Source organism: Cupressus sempervirens, chromosome 6 (assembly GCF_028749045.1).
Source record: "Cupressus sempervirens isolate cs-2001-9-10 chromosome 6, ASM2874904v1, whole genome shotgun sequence".
In the NCBI taxonomy this organism is placed as follows: domain Eukaryota; kingdom Viridiplantae; phylum Streptophyta; class Pinopsida; order Cupressales; family Cupressaceae; genus Cupressus; species Cupressus sempervirens.
This window is the reverse complement of record NC_143123.1, coordinates 406,624,898-406,631,648: the sequence shown is the minus strand read 5'-3', so window position 1 is coordinate 406,631,648 and position 6,751 is coordinate 406,624,898. Positions and strand designations below refer to the sequence as shown.

At 31.7% G+C, this 6,751-nt stretch overlaps 1 pseudogene; it reads left to right on the top strand.

Annotated features, from left to right (window-relative positions):
- LOC149552785 (endoplasmin homolog) overlaps positions 1 to 4,740 on the top strand; it is a 55,183-nt pseudogene extending 50,443 nt beyond the window's left edge.
- The last annotated feature ends 2,011 nt before the right edge of the window (positions 4,741 to 6,751 follow it).

Below are 6,751 nucleotides of genomic sequence, written 5' to 3'. Positions count from 1 at the left end.
TTTTGAATTGTTATATGTCTAACGTGATACTATTAACAATTTCCTTTATTAGTCCCACCTATTTATAGGCAAAGACTATAGTTTTCGATCCACTATTTCACATTAATCCTCATTTCAGTAATTGTGTAGTTTGCAAAAAATTATGTTTGTGCTATGGTCTGAATAAAATCTCTCATTAAAATGAAATTTATGAATTTAATTTTCTATTATTGGATTGGTTGTGTCCAATTTTCCCAACATACTTTTTTTTTTGGGTTAAGAAAATTTAAGAGAAAATAGGTTTCAAGAATGGAGTCGTGGCATTTTGCAAACATATTTTATAAAGACAACATACGTGTCATTTTGGAAGGTATTTGTGACATTATGGTACGTGCTTGATGATATATGGCACTATCCTAAGTTTAATACACCTCTTCCCCCACCATTTTTGACAAAATAGCAAAATCGACTATGGATTTGGAGACTACAAACTTGGCAAAGGGAGAAGCAGTGCAAGATACATAAAAAATGGAGGCGATGATTAAGGAAAAATAGGGAAACAAAATTCCAAATAAAATTCTGCCAGATATGACTGGTGCCAGTTCCTACTAAAGACATATTTCCCTTTATGTGTTTCTCTAGAGGTAGGGTTTGTGTTTCTCTATGCTTTGTTAGAAAAATGTTTCCATTCCAAGATAATGACATTTTCAGTATATAATTGTTGCTCACACACATTTTGAACTCTATAGTTCTTTGTTTCCCCAAATTACTGTTTAACCTAATCTCTTTGATAATTTATTCCTTTGTTTTCCTTCACTCAAATTGAGGAGGGGCATTGCCATTGAGAGGTATTAATAAATCTGTTTCTTCTTCTATTTTTTTTTCGAGATGTCTTTATATGGGTTGGGTTTTTGAAATATCAAATTCATTTTAAAAAATCTTTTCTTAACACTTAGGTTTGAGAATTTCCAATTGGTTATTGGGAAAAATCATTTAGTTCATCAGTCATCCAATATATGCATTCAATTTCAAAGCACCCAGTTTGTAAAGGATTTATTTTTTAATTTGTCTCCTAGGTTATGAGAATTTGAAACCCTTCTTTGCTGAATTTGTTCTTTCCCATCAAAGTCCATATCTATCTCTTGACATTTGTTTAAATTTATACCCTTTTTCAAAATTATTATGGAGCAATTCAGGTTTGATTTTAGTTCATTAAGAAATTATATTAAGCTATGGTAGAAAAAAGGCCAATAATAGAACATTGGCTAAGGTTGAGAAAACCATGTTTAAAACCTTCTGCAGTGCTTCCAATTCAGTGTGCCAACTTTATACGTGGGATTAGTGTTACAATTTTATATGCATGCCCAAAATCAACAAATGCTTTCTTTTCAAGATGGAGAGTGGCATGGGTCGGTAAGTATTAAAATTCATAGATATTTGATCTATGCTTTGTTGATTGGTTTTTTTTAACATTATTTGTTTGGCGTGGGTAATTTTTAGAGATTGCCTTGTGTTACAAGGTTTTTATATTTTGGGAACTCTCTCTATTTTAATAAATTTTTTGGCATTGGTTGGTATTTCTAGATTCTACATGTTGGAGAATTCTCTTGCATGAGAATTATTACGGGGTGGCTTGTTTTACTAAACATGAATATGTTTGGTTTAGTAGTAGTTTGGATCTAATCAAATTTAGTCTTCTCATGACAATGGTAAGTTCAATTTGGTCTTATTAGATTTTTTTAAAGGTGTTCTACAACTTGGGTAAGCCTATACCCCTTTAAAACACTATGGGGATAACCTTAGAGAATTACAATCATAATTGTTATACCATAGTATTGTCATATTTCTACTAGAGTTATGGATTATCCTACTATAGTATGGGGATTGGAACCAATGTCACATACTCTAACTAATGTTTTTAATTCCCTTTACACAATACCTTATTAGAGCACCTATGATTTGGAGAAGTTAGCTTGGGTTTCTTATAGAGTATTATTGGAGATACATTCTTAGATTCAACCTCTCAGGCCTATATCTTCCCCTTCCTTTGGATCTCAAACTTTGAGTTTGAATCGTAGTAAGTATATCCATAAGTTTAATTGGACAAATGATAATAGCATGCTATGCACTCCCCATTATGATTAAATAAATAAGTGTAAACAAGCTATGTAATTTTATTATATTTGTGATATATATATTTTTTATATACATGCTTATATATTCGAAGATGGACAAACAAATGTGAAGTGATCAATTGGGTGCAAATCATATGAATGATTCAACTCTAATTAATGATATCTAATTTTTTTTCTTTAGTGCAAAAGGTGATGTTGAGTTCAAGGCTATTTTGTTTGTCCCACCAAAAGCTCCCCATGATCTGTGCAAAAATTACTATACCAACAAGGAAAATATTAAATTGTTTGCTAGGCATGTCTTCATTTATGATGAGTTTGAACTTTGAAGACCTTCTTCTCAAGTACCTTGCTTTCTTGAAGGTCAATGTCTATCATTCTTGGTCCTGCCTATCTATTTTTTCCCCCTTTATATAGAAGTATGATACACATGGCATCATATAAAATCAATTTTTATTTGACATGGTAGGGTATTGTGGATTCAGACACTTTGCCAGTTAATATTTCTCGAGAGATGCTTCAACAACATAATAGTTTGTGCACAATAAAGAAGAAGCTAATCCACAAGGCTCTTGACATGATTTTTCATATTGTAGAAGGGAACCCCGATGAATCTGCTGATGAGGAGAAAATAGGTAAAGACATATTTAGTTATTCATAATTTCATATTTTTGTAAGCTTGAGCAACAGTTGGAAATATACTTGTAGTCATTGAAATAATCTGCCTAGGCAATGTTGATGTACTAAAGGATACACTTATTGCAAATGCTGACTCAGAAATAGATTTAGAGAAAAGGGGCAAGTATACCAAATTCTAATGAGTTTGGAAAATCTATCAAGTTAGGTATAGTCAAGGATGCATCAAATAGAAACAAGCTTGCAAAGCTTTTCAAATTTGAAAGGTGACTGCAGCTGCCCATTTTAAAAGGATATGTTTTGTTTGCTTGATTTTAGATGAGTACTCTTACTAAGGTGTTAGTATATATTTCCAATCATTAAAATTTTCATGCTACTCATTTATATACTAGTATTCTCTATTGGTTTTAATAGCATAAAATCTGGCAATAAACTTACATCACTCAACTAGAACATATCAAGAATGAAGAAGGACTAGAAGGATATTTACTACATTACTGGTACTATCAAGGAGCACTTAGAAAACTCTCCATTCTTTGAGAAGTTAAGGAAGAAAAACTATGAGATGTGTGATTTATCTTGTAGCTACTTGAATGTTTTAGTACTTGTTAACAAATTAGAACATTTATTGCTTAAAATATTAGTGGTTTGATTTTTTTAAGTTGTCAGTTTTCAAATTACTCTATTGTATAGAGTACAATGTACTGAGATGGTCATTTTGCATGTAATTTCCTTCATAGATCTAGTTGTTGAGTACTTAATGTAGTATTTCATGGTCTATGAAGACAAGAAATTCTAGAATGTTTCTAAAGAAGAACTCAAGCTTGGAAAAGACTCTAAAGATAAGGAAATTAAGGAGTCATTCAAGGATTTAAAAAAGTGGTGGAAAGATGTTCTTTCCAATAAAAATGTTGATTTAGTGAAACTGGAAAATGTTGATTTAGTGAAAATAAGTAATAGGTTAGCTGACACCCCTAGAGTTGTTGTTACTTAAAAATATGGATGGACCATAGAGATGGAGAGAATTATCCAATCTCAAAATTTATTGGATGCCAAAAAGCAAAGTTACATAGGTGGGAAGAGGGTCGTGGAGATCAATCCAAGGCACATCATTACTAAATAACTTTAAGAAAAAGTTATTCTTTATCTAGAGGTATTTTCTAAAATCTATGTCCTAAATAGAATGCTTATACAAATCACCATGTTTAGCTTGTCTTTTCAGATTTATCTAGTTTCAGACTTCATTCAATTCAATCTCATTATCTCTAATCATTTGTGCCTGCTCCTATAAGTTTTCTTTGGCATTTTTTTATAGTTAGTGTTAATTAATAAACATTAATTTTACTTCTTATATCTCTTGGTTAATTTGAGTGTTTCACTTTCTTCAAGTCAATACATTTTATGAGAGTGCAAAGTTGGTATATTACTCAAAACTCAAAGCTCTACATTTTGTGTTTGTGTTTTTTAAAGATTAATTAAAATTTTGAGTTTTGAAAATATATTTTAATTAATCTGTGTTCACTGTTGTGTATTTTCTTGCAATTTGAAAGTGTAAAGCAAACAACAAAAGTAATTTCCTAGACAAAATTCATAGAAAGTGGATTTTTCCTTAATGACCCAAAGGTGTTTGCTTCTTATATTTATTTAGCAATTAAGACAACTCTCAATGTGATTCCTAATGCAATAATTGATGAGGAGGACAATATGGAAGAAGAAATTGAGATTGAAACAAAAAAGGACACAGATAAGTTAACTAGTTATGTTTGAATGTATATGTGTCATTGTAAGAAGATTTCATGGCCTTTATTGTAAGTTTTTGTGCCTTCCTTTGTAGGAGCAGACAAATGAGGATGCCTTGGAAGGAAGCCTTGCTAAAGAGGAAATCATCGAGGATGTAATTGAGGAGGAATCAAATGAGGACCACGACAAATTATACATAACATGGTATAGGGTAAGGCCATTGGCCGAGGCATTTTGGATATTTTTGAGATAAAGATGTAATTTTTGAAAGTCTTGAAAGTTTACTAAGATAAATATTGTAGTGTTTGGATTCCTTAAAGTTAGAATTTATTTGCCACTAATGTTGGCAACATCACATGGCTGCCTAATCAACTACTCAAATTTGATGGAGAAGGAATTGAACTCTCTCTCTCTCTCATTCTTATTTACAACATATAAGGCATTTTCATTTACAAGTACTTCCATTATGTCACTTTTAGTAGAAATCTAAAAGCCTGCTATGAATATGAATATTTTGAATTGCCTAAATATTTTGAAGTCTATGCTACCCCTTTTCTGGATGTTAAAACTCACCAAATTTTCAACTCAAAGGAACTCCATAAGTTAAATATCAATGTGACCTTTGCACATGGCTTATATTTTTTTCACTATCATTTTATATGTACTAATTACTCTCTTTTCTATCATTCACAATTTGATTTATTATACTTATCATTTCTTTCAAATGTAGGACTCCAACTCTACGGAGCTCTTGTTTTCTCATACACAATAAATAATTTTTGTCTAATTATCTCACCTTCGATGTATTACCATGATGAGTGCACATCATCAGTTGAGTGTTTACTAGTGATATATATCTTGTGTTACATGGGAGATCATACTATAGTCTGGCTTCCCTTTTTCAAATCATCTTATTTTCCACTTCATATCGGTATTGAGAAATAGAAGATACTGCCATATATTAATAATGATTTCTATTTAGGATGAACAAACATAACTCCACAGATATCTTCCCTATATTCCTTATTGTGCCCTCTCCTTTAGTGGTGATATACATAACCAATAAAGACTTTATGGAGAAGATCTTGATGAAATTACTTGATACTTATGTTGGGAGGTTGGTACCTCTATCCCCTCTAGGTGAAGGTACTGTTCAACATAGACTGATGGATTTATGACATGTGCTTAACCACCTCTTGTGGATCCTTGTATTTGGCTATTGTGACATTCATTGACATCTCAAGCTTTTGGTGTAACAACAATGGTGATTCCAACAAGTGGTATTAGAACACTAGGTTACAAGTTCAAATCCCTTGGGTCATGCTAATGGGGGGATTGTTGGGAGGTTGGTGCCTTCATCCCCTCTTAGTGAAGGTACTATTTAGTATAGCTTGATATATTTGTGACATGTGCTTAATTACTTGCCATTGATCCTTGTCTCTGGTTATTGTGACATTCATTGACATCTCAAGCTTTTGGTGTAATGACAACAATGATTCCAACAACTTACACTAACAAAGTTTTATATTTTTATCACTTACCATATAGGTTGTGCCTCACCCATCACCTCAAGGATACCTATGAGATATTCAAGAAAATATTTAGGTAAGGGATTTTTGAAAATGTTCTCAATCTGTTCTTTAGTAGCCACATATTCCAACTTCACTTCCTTCTCATTCACCTTATTGCTTAACAAATGATACTTGATTGATATATGATATGTCATTGCATAAAAAACATGATTATTTGAAATATTTAGAACACTAGAATTGTCACAATTAGTAGTGATAGGTTAATCAATAAAAAATTTGATATCCTTCAATATTTGCTTCATCTAAACAACTTGAGTGCAATTTCTGTTGACACTTTTTCCAAAACTTTATGTTGAAGCTTTTTCTTAGACCATCTCATCAATTTCTCATTGGCCTCTATATCCTCATTATTAACATTATCAACAATATGAACTAATTGTTCCAAAATTGGTGCCTTCTCATTTACATGTTGACTCTCAAAAGCATCTACAAAATGTCCTTGATATAATGTAATACTTGTTTTTTCTTGAATTCCCTTCTAAGCTATTCTTGCTTTGTCTTTCTGCTCAGCAACATTTGTAAAATCTATATTTGTTCAAGCGTCATTATGTTAGGGACATACTTGGGAAGTATAATGACCTCATCTAAACTCACTAGAGTCTTAGGTGACTCAATCTTGTTCTTCATTATTTGTGACTATGGTGTGCTGACACTCGAAAATGTTATTTGAAA